Source organism: Aquila chrysaetos, chromosome 6 (genome assembly GCF_900496995.4).
Source record: "Aquila chrysaetos chrysaetos chromosome 6, bAquChr1.4, whole genome shotgun sequence".
Classification (NCBI taxonomy): domain Eukaryota; kingdom Metazoa; phylum Chordata; class Aves; order Accipitriformes; family Accipitridae; genus Aquila; species Aquila chrysaetos.
Window position 1 is genome coordinate 23,111,724 of NC_044009.1, and position 22,421 is coordinate 23,134,144.

The following is a 22,421-nucleotide window of genomic DNA, read 5'->3' on the forward strand; positions in this document are numbered from 1 at the left end:
AAAAATTCCAGTGCAGAGTGTTTTCTTACATGTAAGATTTTAACAGTTCTACTTTGAAAGAGCAGAATAATTTTTGTTAAGATTGTATGTGATAATCTCCAAAGTATGCAAAGGATTAGAATATGGGGCATCTACCACAGAAATCTTGTGCTTATTCATCCCTGTAGGAATGGACACTGCATAGTACTTCTTGTATATTTGTTAGAAGAATGGGGGAAAGAGGGCTTTACACAATAGATCTTTTTGGGCCACCTCTACTGTATGATCTATCCATTCTCACTCAATGAAAATTCCACATGCAGCTTTGCGTGGTTACTTATATAAATACAGCTAGTTGTTCTGATGCTTTCAGAATGTTTTTGACGGGGTGTGCCTTAAAGACCAATAATACAAACTATATCCCAGGAGGAAAAGCACCTTATCTATGTGTCAGTCTTGCACTACATTTATAGAAAAATACAAACACAGACTGTTCATTTCTCCAATGCTACATTTGCATCCTTCCTGGAAGACTTCTTCAGCTATTAAAGCTTGCTTTGCTCATGTGGCTTAAAAAGGACAGAGACATATAGCTCTGCTGTACCAATACAGAAGCAGCCCATAACTATTCCAGCTAGAATTACTCTAGTAGTTCAGTTTTAGGACAAATAACCTCTCCCTTTCAAATTATCTACCTGGATATTAAAAACATTTTTAAGGACAGACAGGATAGTCAGGTCATGGATTTACAGTACACTAACTCTGCACTGACTCGCTACACAACCACTTAACAAAAGCACAGTGAGCATCTTAGCACAGCGTTGTGCCTCCCCACTGTGCCCACCCTCCAAGCCACCCCATCGGAGCAGGGAGCACTGCCCCATCCTGCACCGCACCAGCCAGGCTGCGCCTGATGCACTTTGCCACTTGTGCGAGAGAGGAACACAAGCACAACAGCTGTGTGACTGCCTCAGCCTGACACGCAGACCCTGGTCTGGGATTGTCACATGAGCATCTGTAAAGCACACCTCGTGCTTACACTCATTGCCTAGTTTGCTGTACCTTTGGGGGGGGATAAATAAATAAATATCTATCTCAAGCACCATGTGGGTGTGTCTCTAAAATAAACTGGTTCAACTACATTAAATCCTGTGCACATTTATTCAAAGTTGAAGCGGCCTGAACTAAGAGTATTGAATTTCATTTCCAGAGTGTTCATGTCTCTCCCAAAGCAAACAAAATACAAGGAATATAAGAGCTTTCTCATGTTTACTTTAGAAAGACTAGATTATTTTTTTCTGCTATGGCTCAAAGGTTCTTATAATATGTAGGAACCATAACAACTTAAGCAGAAATTTAGTTACTAGTAACAGTGATAATTAAATATACTAAAGTATTTTTACATATGGACTGATTGTTAAGATTCCTTAAATACCAAACAAGCAAGCAAGTTTAAGTTCACACGAAAGCATGGAACAGAAAAGTTATAGTTGGGAACACAGTCACTCAACATTAAAATCAAATATAAAAATCAATTACTGGAAAACTTCCCAAAAAAAAGCACTTAATTAAAATTAAAAATTAAAATTAAAAAGTTTTCTCCTAAACTTACTCATTTGGCATAAAGTGGCAGAATATGAGACATAAGACTGTTAAATCATTTGACGTGGAATCTTTACACTTAATATTAAAGCTACAATACTCTGTTCTCAAAGGAAGTCACAGTCTTGCATTGTGCATCTGCAAATTACAGCAGAGATCTAAACAGAATTTTACCAAGCAAAAGCACTCTTCTAGCTCATGCTATGCACAAAAAAGTATGAAACCACGGGTTAACTCCTGATGTTAACACATGAGCTGCCTAGACATTTATGAACTTAACTTTCATTGGGATACATGACAGTACGTCACAACTTGGACTTTCCAGGTGCACTTATGACAGTTTGGGGAGGATTAGACTAGTTATAAAACACGTATAAACCAAGAGACAACGAAAATGAAGTTACCAACAGGCTGAAATACCATGAGATTATGTTTAAATTACAAACCTTTTATTTGCTTACCTTGAAATAGATTCCCGTTTTAAAGATACCTTTCATATAATTCACCATTCTCTATATTGTTGTCTTTGAAAATATCAAAGTCTGAAATAAAACTTACTACAGTAATATACTATCAAAACAATGAAACATAAAACTGATAACTGCCCAAGAAGTTTTGATTTCTACAGTAATAGGCATGGGAAAGGGTTTAATCAACTTCTCTCACCAGAGAGCATATTTTTCACTTACATTTAGAGTAAAAACACACTGACTAAATACATTATTATTATTTACCAGTCTGCATTTAAACCACTAACCAAGATCAATTTGCAACAGCAAAATGATGACCCAAATTAGCGAGTGCTGTTGGCTCTGATTTACAGATACACCAACTATTACAGTGAGGATTAAAAAGAAAAAAAATGCTACCAGTTAGATATTAATAATTGTTGACATTTAAGAAGATATGACTATTCAAGTATGCAGAGGATTTTTGGTTGTTGGTTTGTACTTTATTTGGGGGTTTTTGTTTGTTTGTTTTAAAGAAGCCAGGATTTTATACTGGCTTCAAAACACATGGGAGAGATTACATAAACTGGCTATGCACTTTAAGAATTGAGTCCATTTTTTTTTCTGGCATTACGTACTAGATATCACGATGTATATAATGTAATTGAGTCCTAGCTGCATGATGAATAACAATATTATATATTTTTACCTCAAAGGGTATGGCAAGAATATTTTGTAATTAAAACCTGGACTGTCTCAACAAAAAGAACAAAGCTTCAAGCTGCATGATATCTTTCCAGTGCCACTCATGCAAGAGAACATTACTGGCTGACAGTAGGTCTAAAAGAACAGAGAACTCAATTATCAATACAGCTTGTTCTTCCAAGCTACATATACACTCCTCTCACATCTATAATTCATTACTGAACATGGAAAGATGTGTATTTAAAGAAAGATTTTTCCACACTACTTCTGTAAAAAAGTAGAATGGAAAGCATCAAGAATGCATCCTTACTCTGAACTAAGTCTGCATTTAATTCCTTTGATCCAGAATGTCCATAGCTCCATAACAAGAGCACCTTCATTTAACATAAATAACGCTCTGGGAAGCAGAATAGATAAAAGACAACATAAGGTGGTCCGAACTACACAGGAAACATGCTTCCCTACCACACACACACTTTTACAAGACTGGTGGACTCTGGACAAAGGAGACTGGACAACATGCTGACAAACGCAGAGAACAAAAAAAAAAAAAATTGAACTTCGCATGACAAGTCATTCCTGAATGCAAAGGTTTAAAAGACTGAATGGAAAAAGACCGGGTAATACATTCAACAACTTAATGAAAACATCTGCTCAGGAATGTATCAGCAGCCAGAAAAGAAATCAAGATGTTTGACCACACAGAAGTGCTACAAAGTACACCTGAAAACATGTAAATAGAGCATATAAAATTGATAATATGCTCTTATTTGAAATACTGGCCTACATTTAATTCAAGCAACCTAAAAAGAAGTATGTATAAGGCAGAAAAGTGGTTAAGAGGCAGTTAATGACGAAGATGGTGAAAAGTAACTTCTAACTTGGACATGGGAATAATTTTTAAAATTCAAAGAAAAAAGAACTTGATGCCTTCGAAGCACATGGAATTAAGTGGTAGAGAAAGCAGAATGGATTTTTTGTAAGAGTAATGCAAAATAAAACATTAAAATGTAACAAGGTAGAAATGTTAGACTGCTAACAATATACAGTTTCTCATAGTGTAAGAGTAGGACTCACTATCATAAAGTATCAAGAGGGCAATAAGAAGAGATTTTAGATAAACGTAACACCTGTTTCACATAATTACTTCTTTTGTAGAACAAGAACAGTAAAGGAGAAAACTTAACGGTGTAAGCTAGCACTTAATTGATATGCTTCACAAAAAAACTTCTAGGAGCATCTCCTTCCTTAGTTGCTCAGTATATAGGCATATACAGCTTCATCCAGCTACTGTCAAGTTACATGCTAGACTATATTAAACAGCCATGGTATGGTCTGATTTCCACACTAGAAAAGGGATTGACTCTTAGGCTAATCTGATACCAAGAGAAAATAAGACCAGCCTTGGAAACGTTCAATTTTGGTAGATGAGTTCTTGTACCTAAAAGTACATGTATTACAATATATGTTTCTTACAGCTAACATATCACAAATACGATTGTGATTCCCTTCTATCCATCTACAAAAAAATATTATTCTATCACAATCACATTTAATACACACTTATATAAGCTGCCGTTTTGGTAAGGACATGAAAAATAAATTAAAAAACTGTTGTCCTCAACAAATGAGAACTACAACTGCAACTTGGCATTAGAAACACGTACAAGCATTCTGCCATAACTCTCTTGGCCATACAGCTCCACAGCACAGAGAAACAGAAACTTCTACAAGGTACAAAACTGACAAAGGCAGAAAAAACAAAACATTACCTGGACAGTTATTAATTTAAATCATCAGCTCAAGCATTCTCTTTAATAGGAAGAGAGCCCTTTTCCAACTCCAGTTCTTAGGTAATTTAATTGCAAGCTTAAGCAGACAGACATGCACTCCAACTTTAAAATATAAATGCTGATGTATTCTATACGTGGGATTTAGGTTGCCAGCCTTATTAGAAGAGCCCTAGTTATGCAAAACAACTCGGATAAGACATTTCTTCCCTGCCCACTCTGACTCACTAGTAATAACCAGGCTAAAAAACTTTCTTTTTGGATACCAGCAACAAAGTTAGTTATGTGAAAATGATGGGAGAAAGCCTTACCACAGTGAAGTCAAAGATGACTGACAATACTCCTGTAACTTTTCATGGTACCATACCTGCACAGTGAGCTCTGTTTCTTACCAAAAAGGTCGCATTGATTTCAGCTGCTGCCAAAAAAGGGCTAAAGAAAAGACACAGCCCACCTGCTCCAAAAAGCCTCCTCTAAGTCATTTTAAGCCCTAAATTATCTTCTGTGCCTTTTCAAGCACCAGAAAGCTCAGCTGCCAAACCTATCTTTCTACAATTACTACAGTGAAACTGTACTTTGCAGATACAAAATTGCTGAAGACAAACAATTAGTGCAGTGTGAATGAAAATACAATGCCAAAAATAGACACTTTATAACAGAGTTTAAAAAATTATTTTAAATAGCTGTTTTCACTGTATTGCACAGAGTAGTTGTAGAAAGCTACAGAAGTCAGGTGACTGGAGAAAAATTAAGTCCTGTTTGCCTCACAGAGTGTAAGAACCTGAATAAAACACAATTGTACGCTTGTAGCTAAAACCTTGTCTTAGGAGTTCATGCAATGAATGAAACAGAAGAGTTAAGATGATTGAGAATATGGAAGGAGACATTTATCTTCTGTATATGAAGAAAGTACTCCTTTACTTTACTTACAGAATTTTGGAAACAATAATATAATAAAGAAATTATCCTGCAGCCTTAAATACAGCAAAACACATGTTAATTATTCTATTATAAAGACTCGATGCACTTATATATACACACACATACGTAGGTTCGCCACAGAAATGTTACCTTATTCTCTCAAAACCAGTTTCCTTAGAAACAACTTCGTGTAGTCATCCTACACTAAACCTAAAACATTCTCTTGTCAGGATCCTGTGTGATAATCCATCCTACGCTAAACAATACAGGCTCATCCTCCCTTTGCATCAGTTCATATGCAATAACTCTTCCCATGCTGGTTTTGTCTGCAACTCATTAATTTCTTTACTTACGAAAACTTTTCCATGCAAATTACTTTCCATGTAACTCTACCTCTCCCAAACACCTTCTTGGTTCACAGTTTTGGTTCATGAAGTAAATTAAATCTAGAAAGACTTAACTAAATATAGAAAATGCATAGTAAAAATGGAGCCACCCCAAAAAACCCAAACCTAACAGCAAACTAACACTTGCAAAACCACAGTTAAGGGACGCTCAGTGTTCAGTACGAAAAATGAACAGGCACGAGCTAGGAGAAATCTTGAAACAGAATTTCTGTGGGAACAAAACCAAAACAAAATTCAAAAACAAAACAAAAAAATTAACAAAAAACCACACCACCAAAAAACCCTCAGCACACACTTTGGAATAGGACTGTAAACATTATGCTGAGAAAGATCACTAACTTGCCTGCAAAGCAGAGAAATGCATGCAGAAACAGTTGTAGAAATATGAACTGCAGATTCTAAGCAGCTTCCCATTTTTGAGCTGTAAAATTGTCACTTGATAGAAATAAGTCTGCTTTATTATGAAAATAGCCATAAAAAATGAAGTCTTCTATCAATTCCAGACCAATAAAATATCAATACATATTTGTCGCTGCAGTATCTGCTACCAACTGTAATTCACACAAACTGGAATTTAGGTTACGTGTTCATTAATTAATTTACCTAACCTCCTTTCTTCTAACCTAAATACTCCCAAAGAGATCTAACCTAAAGGATCCTCTGCTGAAAGTAATGAAATCCCTCATTCTAATCTTTCCAACTTCCAGATGGTAAAGCTTTCAGCTCCAGGAAGTAGAATGTAAGTAAATGAAGCTGACAGATTTTCCCCCCATCCATACACTTACTTATACATCCACAAACTCTTAAACAAGGGGAATTCAAATTTATCTGAATTTACTTCAATTATAGCTAAAATTATGTCATATTGCTGATTTTTAAAATGATACAGTTAGAATACAAAGTTCCAACATAAACTGTCAAAATGCCAGAGTTAAAGGTCCATGAGCATTAGGATATATTCCTTTATTGCATGATGCCATAGATTTCATATGTGTGACTCAGATGCATCATTCACATTTAAGACGTATGGTTTTCAAGGATAAAATTAATTCTGATTGATATTCTGGTCTTGCTTTTTCAATGCAAGTTCCCAGACTTTAAAAAGCAAAGTGAACAACAAATATAGCTACATGCAACATCACTGATCTCACCACTACTCATCAAGACGACACAACTTCAGAATAGCACAGATCTCTTCTGCTTGACCTAATGGAATATATGAGGCAGTCAAGCCCTGCACACAAAACAGACCGAAGCCACACACAGAGGCTGCCTGCTACTCACAGGTAAAGCAGAGTAGCAGCAAGAATCCAGAAACACAAGATCTGCTTCAGCTTTCAGAGTCAAAACTGCTCAGATCGTAGCTGCCTTTACTACTTCCAATTGTTACTTTACAGGAAACAACTTCTCTTCTTCCGTGTCATGCATCACAGCATTATTTCAGTGTCAATCATTCCCAATCTCACACTTGTTTTCTTAAAGTTAGAAATGGGTTTTAAGAACCACAAAGAAGAATCTCACAAAATCCGAAGAAAAACACTGTTATTTTATGTTGAGATCAGACAGACCGTACAAGTCAGAATTGCCACACGAGTAACACATGTTCCTGACCACCTTAATTCGGTACAACACAATCCATTAAGAGCTACCTTAACATCAACTATCCACACAGTTGACCCAATCGATTAAGGTGATTGTGCAATAAAAACTGATGCTCATGACCAACCCTACTAACTTCACTAGGATTCCTCCAGAGCAAGAAATTATGTGGTCTTCGTTGGACTCTCGCCTTCACAGAAAACAGGCAAAGAAACAGTGCCTCTAAAGAAAGCGCAATCCCTTTTAATCACCTTACTAGAAGCTCTCATGAAATTCTGAAACTCGGCTTACTATAATTGGCATTCTGTGGCCTATCACATGGAAGTATATGCTACTTCTCTGTGAAATAACTGTATTAGAATTAAAACATTAGTAAATGTAATCTGTGCATAATTAGCAAGAGGCAGATGTCAATCTGCAGAGAGGCCAAAGCAAACGAGGCCGTTTACGGACACTACACCACAGAGAAACCTCCTGTATCTAACCTGGTGTGGCCCAAAGGTGCAACCTTAGAAATAACAACATGCAGCATTTCATCAGGTTGCTGCAGAAGCTGCACGCTGTGTACGGTACACAACAGTATTCACACCCGAAAATGCAGCTCTGTGTTGTGGTAAGTGGTAAATGAAAGAACATTTTGTTACTCTGGGTTTACACAACATTTACTACACCATAGCACTGCTTCTAGGAGTTTGTCTCCAGTGGTAACAATAATATCCTTGGATTTTCCTTTTTTTTTTTTTTTTTTTTTTTTAAAATACGGTTGGTGTAGTGCAACAACTACACCAGTTTCCCCTTTTGTCTTGGTATAAGTTTAATAATTAATCTTCACTGTTGAATAGTTAAACACAATGCATATTGTTTACACAGTCGTTATTCTTCTACTGTTAAATCAATATTAGAACAGAATAAAGACTGACCAGTCGTAAGGAAGGACTACTTAATATTTTAGTGTGAAGTGGTTAATTTTTTATATATTTTTTAAATAGTAGAGGAGCACTAGGTTACTAACATATGTGGGGGTGTTTCTTGGGGGGGGTAGTGTTTGTTTGGTTTCTGTGTTTTGTGGGGTTTTTTTATCTGAAATTTAAAGTCTTTTTTTCCTAGGACAAAACTTTGCATACAATCTGTTTAGGAATGGAATGTAAACCCAGCACAAATAACTTAAATCAACCAGATCTTTTATGCACCCTGTTAGGCAAGACTTTCCACAATACTTTTCATTTATCTAAGCTACAGATCAATATTAAAAAAAAAAAAAAGAGAAAAAAAAAAAACAAAATAAAAAAAAGCACAGAGCCTTCCACAGGTATAGCCCTGATGACTTTAACAGAAATGCACAGCCCTATTACTACCCCTGCTGACACTGCAGAAACCAGAGCGAGATATTAAATACTACTATTTTCGTGCATGTTTTCTACTCATAGCTGTGTGGATTGTCCGGCTCATAGTTCACAAACGAGTTTCACCACGTCTAGCGCACACAGGTGACTCATGGGGGGTTACAAAAGTGACCCAGCCTTGGGTTGCCTTGAGGCCCTGTCTCTCTGCAGAGACGACTCACGGGGAGCTGTGTAGACAGCTTAGCCCTGGGTTGCCTGAAAAACCCTAAACTAAACAGGGCAGTGGCTGCATCATTCAAAGAACCAAAACCTGAACTGAGCCTTGAAATCCCTTAACAAATAGTATGCCCTGAGTCTCAGTCCAACCACTATTCAGTTGCTGAGGGAGCAAGGTAAAAAAAAAAACCAAAACCCAAAACCTGGAGGGTTTCAGCTTCAGTTTCAAATGACAACCTTGTGTATTCAAACAATCACAGACCAACAAAGGAAAGATAAGGGGAAACTCCACTCAGATATACATAATCCATTTAGGCATGTATCATAATCCACTCAGACATAGTCATATACACCATTCCACAAGTCAGGGGATAAAAACTCAAAGATTCAGGTTGGAAATGGGTGGACTCACTTCTCTAACCATGCAGTTGGCTTGCGAAGGAAACCCTTCCCCCCCCCCCTTGGTCAGGACGCTGGTCAAGGTAACTTCCCTGGGATTGAGAGCCCTTACCTGGAGGGGTGAGTGAGTATTGTTTATGCTTTAAGTTTGTAAATGCGTTTGTGGTTGTCTGTGAATCGCTTGTGGTTGTAATAATGTACTACTCTTGCCTTAAAAAATTGCAATAGTGCATTCTCCATTGTATCTGTAAAACCTGCGATAGTGGCATGTTAAGCCTGCGAGTGAAGTTCAAGTCGTTTGCTTGAACCTTGCAGTTAAGTCCTTTTCCGTCACATTAATAGCCTGAACAAAATTAAAAGGTTTTTTTTTGTCAAATACTGCCTGAATGTACATTCAGAAAGCAGCAGTCTTTCAAGATTATGAAAATTACAGATTTAACAGGCAGCATTGAAAATCCAGGCAGCTAGCTTCATCGGTACCCTTCCTCCAGTTTGTTTGGTGCGGAGGGAGGAATGGAATTTATTTATACATGGTCAATTTTACAATGTTCTAGGTTTTCAAACATACTTTCTTGCACTCAAAAAATCAACAGCAGAAATTCTCACCAAGGACTTCGTGTTCTAAACTCCAGCCATTTTTACATAACCTTACCCATACACAGAGAAACTCTGGGGTTTTGTTTGTAATACTAAATATTTTTCCTGCTAAAAACAAACTTCAAAAGCAGTTGGTAGAACAGTGTTATTCCTTTCCTCAAGTCTCTTGAGTAAATTTACCTTTGGAAAAAGACCAGAGATGGCCTTATATGCAAACATGTCAAAGAGTTATACTACTGCTTTTTGCAACATTAATCTTCTTCAGCAAATTCTATATATTACATCTACTTGAAATAGAAATACATCCACATGAACTATTCTAAACATAAATAGTTTCCTTATTCTTTTATAGGTAAGTCACACTGCCCATCTAGGTAACCTTTATGATCTTATACTTTTTTTACTAATTATATTGGCAATACAGCAAATTCAGTTCATTCTCTTCAAACACATGATCAAAAAATTTTAATCAAAGCCCAAGTTTAATTAAACAGCCTGTTAAGAGTGTCACTCTTCTGTTTCTCTATGCAATTGTGCTGATAGGAATCAGCAGCATTTACTGAAGTTCAAGCACCAGCTACCCGAAATTATTAGATTATACGTTTTTGGTGCAAGGAATGTACTCATCTAACATCCTTCATACAGCATGCTTCACAGAACACATGCAGTCTTTAAGGGCAACTTAGACAGAAGGTTTAGAAATACTGAGGTTATTGGAATGCAGACAGAGGACCTGCAGAGAGAGCATTGAGTAACTTCTCAAAAAGTAGGGTTGATGAGGTATAAAGCCAAAAGGAAAAAAAAAAACAACAAAAAACTACACACAAAAACACACAAAACCACTACAACAAAAAAAACACAACAAACCAAAAACAACCCACACAGTCTACATGTGACTACTTCAGTACATGAGAAAACTGTTCTGAACAAAATACAAATCCAGACCTAACACCCTGGTACTTGCAATTATGTGCAGATTTGCAAGTTAAGATGATTGTACAATAATTATTTCTTACCAGTGAGCAGCAGGAGTTTCATACTTGGGGGGAAATTCTCATGCTTTTTGCCTTATCTGCCAGCTATCCACTTGGCACATTGAAAAGACTTTTGTAACCATATTCTAACAATTTTATTTCCTCATCAGTTCTACCTGTTTCACTTGAATAATTAAAACCAAGAAATAAGACTGTAACTTCAGACATTCTCCTGCAATAAAAAAGTAAATGCTAACAAAACCCTTTTTATTTTCCATAGATGTGATGTATGTGCATAAACCTACAGAATTTACTTAATAGCAACATTACACATTTCAGAATGCTATAAAGTCTGCATTCACAGAGACAATCATCACAATCTATTCAAAGTCAACATACGTTAAAGCAGAATGTCCCGATAGTTCATAGAAATAGCAATAAAATAACTTTTACTGGAATTTTGCATAAAGCCCATACATGCAGGAAAGATACTTCGTCTATCAAAAGCTACCAAGTGGAATATGAATTTGAAATACCTCAAAACTTGATAAAGCTGAAAACTCTTTCAATGGTGATTAAGGTTTTCTAATTAGCACAATAATGTCCATTTAAGATTTATGCCCTCTTCTCTCTCACAAGACCAAAAATTTATTATCAAAACAAACTATCAAATACAGTCTCTGGTATGTTACAATCATGAGAGTATCATCAGTAGAGAAGAGCAGTCAACCATCACACCCACACACACCAGCCAAATGTGGTAAAGTTCCTACAAAACATTTCAGTAAAATGACAAGCAGCAGTGCTGAAAAAGCTCTTTCCTAGCAGCTGGGGCGGGGGGCATAGCACCCCCACTGACCAACAGATCATTTTAAAGCTTTCTGCAGCATACATCAAATCTTAATTTCGTAGATGGAATTAACATCTAGAGGCACCCTCCTCTTTACTTAAGTTTCCTTGAACTTCCCTCTACTTTTCTCACATATAGCCCAATGTTCTGTCTTTAGCACAGACGTATACCTTCAAGTTCAAGAAAAAGGGCACAGAGGAAATAAAAAACAACCTTTGAACATTTGGTAATTATATGTTGCCAAATAAAGTAAAGGGCGGGGGGGCCACAAAACAGCCTGTGACAATCAGTGCAATACTTGATTACACAATTTCAGCAGCATCAATGCCAATTAGTATTGGCCACTGATCCCTAACTCAGTCTGGAATCCATCTGCAGACCTTAACCCAATTAGGACTTTGTGCACAACAAATGTGAAATCCCAGTGTTGCACATTTATTTTTCTGCCTTAGCATCATGAGTTTTACTCAATTTGAAATATTGAAGTAGCTAGGAAAAAAAGGGTAAAATTACAAAGTTAATGTATACACATTATTACGGAGTTTATTAGAGCATCTCCAACCATTTTCCTAAAATTTCCAGAGTTTAAGTTTGGGCTAACCTGGCAAGTTAAAAACTAGACATAAAATGCTAACATTTTAATTTCAATTAAAAAGGGAAATTAGCACAGTAGTTTCAGTTTTGCCATGTAAACTGTAAAAGTTAACTGCTAAAAACCATAGTAGACCTGTAGCTAACTGAAAGGACTTAACCTATACAGAGAAAAAAAGCAAAGCATGCACTCTCTCAAAGAGTTTAGTGCAGTGATTCCTGGAACACAATATATGTGTGTGTAACACAGCTGCCATTTGAATGATTTAAACACCCAGATACCTCAAAAACATTTTTCTATGGCTGAAGTGACTGTAACAATCCAACAAAGTTTCATTTCTGTATGTACAAAGAATGACTGCATACGTAGTTTCACCATTGATGCGGAAAAGGTACACTTTCTGTGATGGTAGCAGTTATTGTCACTAGAACTACTATACATCTTAAAGGACTACAATGCATATTCCAAGTCCACTCAACACCTGCACAAGCAAAAGGGCATCTCAGTAATTTCTGCAATTGGTCCTTTGAAGATTCACAGACAACAAGCCGTGCCTAAACTGTTCACATTCCAGCAATCAGCTGGACAGACTGGGAAAATATTCAGGGCAAATTATTTTAAAATCTTTATTTGCTGTCTCAAGTTCTAATGCTGATTATGGTTAGGAGAAAGAAAATCTTGTTCTCTCCTCCTCCCCCAAACAAACAAAAAGAAAGCTAGGAAGTTCACTTATTCCACAGATAAACAGAGGCTTCTCAAACTCACCTGGTGTTTACAGTAACCTGGGGGGAAGTCAAAGTTGAAGAGTCACAGCACATGAAACAAGCCTTGGCAGGTGCACAGATTTAAGCAAACAGAAAAGGTAGTAGCCTGCTACTAGCCAACCTGTTCACTGCAGAATCATGAAATGCATGTGACAGTTATGATTTAAAGGAAGGGTTGCTGTCACAACGTCTATGAAAATAAACAGCACAGAAATACAACTTATGAATGTTACAGCTTAAATTAGTTCAGTATTTTAGGTATTTCTTTTCTGCTTTCATTCAACTTAGCCTCCAGCCTAGGATTCCCATCTCTATTTTTATTTCCATAGGTAACATTTAACTGTTTGAAGAGATTTTCATGAAGCTCTTCCTACTCTGACATGGCAAGATTTGCGCTGCAATCTGCTGCAGGTCATTAACATGAATTAAGCTATTAGAATGGCTCACATGAAGTCTGACAAAACCAGCACCTCATTCGGCGATCTTCCCAAGAAATTACCACAAATCTGGTTTAATAACTTCCAGAAACTTAAGGATGTTACTATTTGAAACTATTGCACAGGTACAACACTGAAGACAGACCATCAGGCATCATGGTTTGTCAGTTACATAATTATCAAATAGAATGGACACACAATTAACAATCTAGAAGCAGGTTTGGAAGCTCAGCAATTTTGTCTAAGGCCTGTTCTATGCTAAGAACAAGAAACAAGCAGCTTAAAAAAAAAATCCACATGCACGTAAGGAACTAGTCATTTTTCCTTTCACATCTAACCTCCCCTCGCTCTCCTCTGTGTCCATATTTAGTTCACATCTCTATGCTGTTCCGGCTCAAGTGAACATCTGAGAGAAAAAAAAAAAAAGTGCAATGGAAAGTTCTTCACTGTTACACACAGAGAAATATGACCTTTTGCTAGGACAAATCCTTCATCAGCATGCCTTACATTTCTATGTGAAAGGGCACATTATTATTACTTAACAAACTTCTCAATCACTTCTTGTGCAATTTCACTACAGTAAATGGACTTTAACCAATCATCTGTCTATCCCACTGCTGTTATTAAAATATTAAGAGTTTGAAAAGATATTAACACCCCTTCTTACTCTTATACTATCACTGTTCCACAAAGAAAGACTGGTACTATCAAGACTGGGTTCTAACGACAAACACACATGTTAGTTTTGTCTACTGAAGTTCAGTTCTAAGTAGTTTAGCAAAGCAACATGGTTACAATAGAAGCCCGGAAATTCACACTCTAACCTTAATTCTGCAGAAGTAGATATAAATCTTAGCATTGACCTCAACTGTGCCAGAAGCGTGAAGAATTTTCATCTGCAAAATTTGGATAGCAGGTACCTACACTTATCAAGTGATCTGATATCTTTCACTAAGCTACGTGCAGATACTAGAGACCAGTACAACAACCATGTTTCCAACCATACAGCACAAGGGACAACAGTCATATGCAGAAGCATCAAATATTTTTTCAAAAAAGTATACCCCTAACCTGGAGTAATGAAGAGATATCAAAACTCAAAAGTTGAACATTTAGATTTTTCTTCTTTGCCCTACTCCAGTGGCATGCACTAGCATACTGGATAAATTGCTCACTCCACCCCCCTCCATAACTAAGTTTACATAAAAGCCTCCTACTTTCTGAAACATGTCTCAGCTAAAAGGTTATTGACCATCCTATGTTCAGCCATCATGATGTTGCTGCCACACTGTCCAAAGCAGATGGTGGAATTACCAGGGTAGGTTACACATGGGGCACACTGGTCATAAGATATCAGATCTTCACAAAGTTCATGTTTAAAAAATCCAAAAAAATAGTAATTTTTAGCTACTTTGTTTTCACATGCAGGAAGTATCATATTTAAATTTACAGAGACAAGCTAACTTAAGCTATTTCTAAAACAAAATCTGCTACACTTATGCTGACATGTCTCCAAAATCTTGTGCTTAGGTTATTTAGGAAAGTTGCTTGAATACCTACTATGAGCTGCTTCAGAATTTTTTCTAAATCAAGTCTTCTACCTTGTGGCTCTATTCCTAATCAGAACAGAGGCAGGCATGCAGAGGGGCTGCTCTCCAGCCTCTCCTAAAGCTCAAGATATTCTCAAATCTAAAGGAGACAGAAAGGACAAAACAGAAAACAAGGTGAGGAGATGGAAAGAAGAAACAGACACCAGAACTTTCAGAAATAACCAAGCTATTTGAATAAAAAGGAAATTAATGAAGCCAGGAAGGAAAAAAAAACCAAGCAAATTTTACACATATTTCACCTCATTATCTTTCAACCCAATATCTTCTCAGCTGAATGGCCCTGAAAAATAAGATCATTCTTTTAAACTTTCTCACTGTCTTTCAAGAAAGATGTAGAATAACTCCCTCAGCCCAAGAATTGGTCAAGGCAGGGCAGAAGACGGGAGGAAGACCCTAAATACAATTACATTTTAAAGTTCATAAACTACTAAACATAGGGAATGGAAATAGAAAAAAAAAAAACCCAGAAGTATCAACATTGCCCTGTGTGAATCAGCAAACTACAGTCACTCAGCCTGCACAAATGTCCATGTCATACATTTTGCTTAAATGTAATTCAGAGGAACAGTAATGTATAACTATTTAAAGAACTCATGAACCATACATAATGCAGACACCAATACAGAAGACCTAACCAATTCAGTTTGCTGAAGAGTCACAGTAAGTAAAATAAAAACGTAGTAAGATTAGCTAAATTATGGAGATTACACACAAGAACACAGACTTAGCATTCTGGACTACAAAATTCACTGTTAGTCCAACACCTGTATAACTTACACAATATAAAATGAGATGTCATTAACTACTCTGTCTTGTAGAAAAAAAACCACGGAATATGCAGAAAGAAGGAATTCCTGGAAGAGTGTTTTAACAGGTTTGAACTGCTCCAACCATCTCCATCAGGTCCTGTCCTGAACAGTATTATGCAGCCAGGGAACTTCGCATTGTCCAAATAATGATATTCAGTACTGAGAGAAAAATAAATAAATAAATAGTTTACTACTTTGCAATAGTTATTCACCTGACATTTTATTTCACTACCCTATCCTAGAAGGATCTCCTTCCAAATGTGTCTCGCTCTCTATTCTCACACAAAGGGAAGTTAATAAATTTGAACCATAAAATCCATATTGTTCTACAGAATCACACCAGAAGGTCAAGGTGGCAGATCTGACATATGCAGTGGGAAGCAGGGGCAAGCTGGACTGCCTGCAGAAGAACAGAAAACAATCAAGGGAAGACCAAAAAGGTGACTTGCCAATGATAGTTCTGTCTTTTACAAATCATCTGAATTGTGATTACTAATAAAATATCTATTGAAGTAGATAGCCATGAGTGATTTTTATTCCCACGAACATTTTCAAATAGAATCCATAGTATGAGAAACACAGGATTTGGGAGGAAAAGGATATCTCATAGTGATGGAGTAACGCTGCTGTGGAGTTCAGCCTAATCCTTCATCAAGGTACACAAGATCTAAATTACTCTACAGTGGCCTTAAATTAAAAGATGCAGATTAGCTTAAAAGTAGCTACGTGGTTTGTTAGACAAATATGTTCCATGACCACATTATTTATTATTCTTAAAACACTGTAAATGAACATAAACATCACACAATAAACATCTGTAGCACACCACTTCTACCCTCTTTCGCGCTAAGGAAAGCAGAATATAAAAAAGCCTGTGCCCGAATTCATTATATTTGACAGAAAAATGTAACACTAACAGAAGAATGACTAATGGCCACACAGCAATTTTCCTTACAATACAAAGCTTTTACTATTATTGATTACCTGCAGCATGCGTTAGAACAGTTTGCAAACTGTATATTATTTTACCCAGACCCCGATCAAGGTTTATATGTTCTCTTCTCTATGGTATTGCTGGCAATAGAGAATCTTGTTTTGCAGTAGAGTTTTACTAGATAACTATATTTTACTTCATCAGAAGTGCTCCTCTACCTCTTGACCTTTTATTTCAAGGTTAGAAGCCGAAGTCAGAACTCTATACAAGAAAAAGGAGACCAACTGAGTCACTCCATAAATCTGCTCTGTGAGTGAAGTTAAAAAAAAAAAAAAAAAAATTTACATTATTTGTCTTGTTATTAGAAGCATGAATTATCCAAGCAAAGGTGCAGAGAGAAAAATTCAACCAGCTTGCTATTTTATCTACAGTTAGTTATACAAGCATAAACTCAGAATACATTCTTACTCTCAAAAAAATTTTGCATCTATCTGGATTGAAATATAAGAAAATCCACTTAAACATAAGAAAAAACTTCTTTAGCATGAAGGTGTTTAAAAACTGGAACAAGTTACCCAGAGGGGTCACAGAGTCTCTGTCTTTGGAGATGTTAAAAATCCAGCTGTACAATGGCCCTGCTTTGAGCAAAGGCGCTGAACTACGTGATCACCAGAGGTCCCTTACAACCTCAACCATCCTGCAATTCCATTTTTTAAAAATCTCTGCTTCTGCCAAAGAAGAACACAAAAGAAAGGTTCAACAGAAAACAACAGATCATTTGGATAATACCTGACACCTGCAAATCTTTCTAAAAGCTATCATCTCGATTTTATAGTTACCTTTACAGCCAACACGAAATGTCTAAACAATTTACACAACTCAGAAGTTAATGTTTCCTTGAACACAACTCTGCAAGAAATTTTATCTACTACAAGCAAATAACTGCAAAGGAAACACTGTGGAAAACAGCATTAAGTCAGTCAAGAATTACTTCTCACAACTATTCTATTTGTAAATGAAAATAACTGACTGAAGTAGCAAGTCAAACCATACTATTGATGACTGCCTCTGCTCAGATCAATTTCCCCTGAAAAGAGTCACAGGACTTCTTAAATGATCATTCCTATGGCACAGATGTCCTTCACCAGGAGTCAGCTGGGGAAGCCTCCAGGTTCACTTTCTGATACTAGTTCATACCTTAACATAAGAGAACAAGCATAAAGAAAATTAATGGAATCCAAAATTATTTTCCTGCCCAGACAAGTGTTTGAGTGAACATGTCGTGGTTTAACCCCAGCCAGCAACTAAGCACCACACAGCCACTCATTCATCTCCCTCACAGCGGGATGGGGGAGAGAATCAGAAGGGTAAAAGTGAGAAAACTCGTGGGCTGAGATAAAGACAGCTTAACAGGTAAAGCAAAAGCTGCACACGCAAGCAAAGCAAAACAAGGAATTCATTCACTACTTCCCATGGGCAGGCAGGTGTTCAGCCATCTCCAGGAAAGCAGGGCTCCATCATGCCTAACGGTTTCTTGGGAAGACAAACACCATCACTGCAAATGTCCCCCCCTTCCACCTTCTTCCCCCAGCTTCATATACTGGGCATAGCATCATACAGTATAGAATATCCCTTTGGTCAGTTGGGGTCAGCTGTCCCAGCTGTGTCTCCTCCCAGCTTCTTGCGCACCCCCAGCCTACTCGCTGGTGGGGTGGGGTGAGAAGCAGAAAAGTCTTTGACTCTGTGTAAGCACTGCTCAGCAGTAACTAAAACATCTCGGCATTATCAACACTGTTTTCAGCACAAATCCAAAGCATATGGTGCTTACTGCCAGAAAACATGGTAAATGCAAAAACCATACATAGGCCCAAAAGTTTTTAAAAATTAAGTATATCCATGGAATAAAAATCCATACAAAACATCATCCCCACTGAAGACTGGGAGAGCTGACCTAAGGAGTAACCCTACATGCTTGCCTAGAAAAGAGTGTAAGAATAAAGCATCTGCTGCCAAATACTGCTTAGCTGTGGGAGACAAGCAGGACTTGAAACAATGGTCTTGTCACGTACCAGGATCCCAGAGCTTTACGCTTCAAGACAGAATATCAGATTAGCCCAGTATGGCCGTTCCTGTGAAGAACAGTCTTTGGGTTGACACACACAAAAAAAAAAAAAAGCAGGAAGAAACTAAGACTATTGCTCCAGCACTTCACTTCTCCAAAAGAGAGGTGAAATAATAGTTTGAGATTGTGATACTATCCATAAAATAATTAGCTCTCTAATGCTGCCTAAAATGATAATTTGCTTCCCCACCTTTCATAGCCTTTTTTTAAAAGCATCCAAAGAAATCAAGGTGGACTAAAGAAAGATCTTTTCCATCATTATTGTAATTAAAGCAGGATTGACCACTTTATTCAAATGACAAAAGGCTTCCAATGACTTACAAACAACTACTAATACAAAGCTGGAGAAAGCAACATGCAATTTCAGGAAAAAAAACAAAGATACAGTATTTAAGTAGTTCAAACGTGTATTAAGATATTGAGCCAAAAAAACCCCAACCAACCAAGACAACCCCACAACCCTTTTTTGTCATCTCAAAACTGAAAATACTTCAAGTCACTGTCAGTCACACAGCTCTCTATTCCAGAAAACAATCATGAAGAGCATACCACTAAACACAGTTCAGTACTAGAGTGAATATCATATGTACAGGCAGAGAAGAGCAGTACCCATAATGTATCTCAAAATCTGTTAATCCAGAACACACATCAACACAAATTTCTGGAAACATGGGCTTTTGAAAGCTGTTCAAGAAAACCCTGCCACCTTCCTCTAACCTAGTAACATAAGCAGGAATCCCAGCAAATCATAACTAGCATGGCTGGATACAAGCTAACATAACTGTATTCTAGAACACTTAATCTTTTCAGTAATTATCACCACCATGAATAGTACAAAAAGAAGCAACTGAATAAACCACAAAAAGTACTGGTTATTTGTACATGGAGTTCCAATGACCTTCCCTTCCTGAAGGACATCCAGCGTTTTTTTTACACAAGATGGAAATTTCTTTATGTTAGTTCTGTGTGCATACTATTAATTTCTTCAGGCTGACACTGTAATTATGGTGAAGTTTCCTTCTCAAAAACAGGTTGTAGCAAGACTGTAAGCCCCCTTGCAATTATGCAGATTCATTTATTTGGTGAAGATACAGCTTCAAAAAGCTTTCTATTTTCCCAAAACATCACATCCCTCATACCTGCAGTCTTATTTTTAAAAGTAAGAGTATGGTCCATGCTGAAAGAAAAGGAAATTTAGGAAGCAAAACATTAAGCAATCTCATCGTAGAGCAAATCTATCAACTACACACAGTTTTTCCTATCAAGAGTTTTTATGTACTTGGGTGGGGGGAAACAGCTACCCAAAACCTTGTTAAACCTTGAAAGCGATAGTGTATTTGAAGACAAATCTTGCCGAGTGCACTCCTCTGTTACAATTCTGTTTGACCGGAATATATCACACAAAGCCAATATTCTATGATCAGAACTGAACATTCCTGTTGACAGACTCAGCAATACCAGTAAAGTATGGCTTCATACATAAATAATCAAGTAATGCTTCCATGCACTATGAAGAAAACAAAACAAAATAAACAAAAAAAACCATAAATAAAACCAGAACTTTGTATTTTTCCTTCAAAAAATAAAATCAAGGTGTCTGGTATCTAACACGACTATGGGTCACTGAAAATTTTTTTTTGAGGAAAATATCAACATTCCTCAACAACGCTAGACTTTGAACACATACCTATTAACTTTCAGCCACAATAAGAAACAAGAAATACTTTGCAGGTATCTGACGGAACTTCATTCTCTATAAGACACAGATTTAGGCACCTCACAAATAAAGAGCCATCCTGCAATTCCACCCCACACACATTACAGAAAAACAAATGTGTCTTCTCTCACCCTGACACTGCATCTGCAGAGAAGAGACTGCTCTGAGTCTTGCAGACTTTCTCTCACAGTGAAAAACACTCAACAGTGAAACCAGACAGAGGCAGTCTGCATTAAACAGATGGCACTCTATTTAGAACACTTTCACTGTTAATAACATGATAATGGCATTCCTTCTGGAACTCTTCTCATGCGCTCCCAGTATCCCTTATAAAAAAAAACCTGAAACCCAGAATCAGCTTTACATCAGGATATTTAAAAAAAAAAAAAAAGGCACTAAAATTCTGCCAGCATCATGCTATAAACCAGTGTTTGTTCTCACTCTTGTAAGAGCAGCAGAAATTAATATAACAGAGTTTGTACTCTGCTGTAAAGAAACAGCACTATTGTATCATCTACAATTCAGGAATGATTTAAGCCCTTATAAGTCACCGACTGAGTAGTTAACTTCTACCAGCTTCTTTTCAGATGAAGGGGACTACGTACTCAACCTTGAGAAACATGAAAAATAATTTAATTATTCAGAGACTAACACAATTAACACTTCACAATTACATAGCCACGGCACGCAAAACGCCCAGCTCCCCAGAGACGGGTACTCAGCAGAACCAAGCAACCCTCTCACTCAAGAAGCAGCTGTCAAGAGAATTCTTAACTTTCACTTACCTCTCAGCGCAGTTCCACGATTTCAGGACACCGGCCCACTTCTCCTACGGAAACAAACAGCGATGCTCTTTCAAGACACATCCACCGCAAACCAAAAGTCTGCTCCTGCTGCCCGCCCAGCGCGCGAGCACCTCCGATTTCCCCCCACGACTTCTTCCCCTGAGGAGGCGAACCCCGAGGGCAGGCAGCGAGGGGGCACTGCCCCGGGCCCCGCCGCCGCTCCGCCGCTCTCCGCGGTCAGGGCCGGGGGCGCGCGCGGGCCCGGGGCTTACATAACCGCTGGGCGCGGGGATGCTCCCCCGCCGCCCGCCCCTCTGCGGTGCCTGGGGAGCCGCCGCCTGCGGGGAGGGGGAGGGGAGGGGGAGGCCGAGTGCGGCGCCGTCGCCACCGCTGCTCGCCGGGGTGCGGGAGGGGAGGGGAGGAGGGAAGCAGCGGCTCGCGCCCCCGCACGCGCAGGCCCTGCGGGCTTCCGTCCCTGCTCGCGCACCCGGCAACGACCGGCGGGCGACGGCCAACCAGCGAAGAGAGAGGAGGGGAGGGGGGGATCCTTGCTGCCGCCCCGGCCCCGGCCCCGGCCACCACCGCCGCCGCCACCACCGCCACCACCGCCGCCACCGCCACCACCACCACCCAACGGCTCCGGTACCGACTCCCGTTGCCGCCACCCCCTCACCCTCTTCTCCTCCGCTGCCACCTCCAGCCACTGCCAACCCCGCAGCTCAACAACGCACCCACCCATTGGGCCACTCCCGCCCCCAACAAGCCCCGCACGGATTGGCCGCTTTCTCCTCCGTGTCTCCCTCCTACCCTCACCCCCAGC

The 22,421-nt window shown here is 38.3% G+C and overlaps 1 protein-coding gene across 7 annotated transcripts in view; it reads right to left on the minus strand.

Annotated features, from left to right (window-relative positions):
• Window positions 1-22,350, minus strand: part of FAM126B (family with sequence similarity 126 member B) — a 60,388-nt gene extending 38,038 nt beyond the window's left edge. For 4 of the 7 annotated variants that reach the window (XM_041124353.1, XM_030018269.1, XM_030018262.1 and 1 more), the window contains exons 1-2: window positions 22,275-22,350; window positions 21,602-21,645 (exon numbers count right to left, since the gene is read on the minus strand). The gene's annotated coding sequence lies outside the window, so the exon portion shown is untranslated. The other 3 variants (XM_030018265.1, XM_030018264.1, XM_030018263.2) reach the window with 3 other exon arrangements.
• Between the last annotated feature and the right edge of the window lie 71 nt (window positions 22,351-22,421).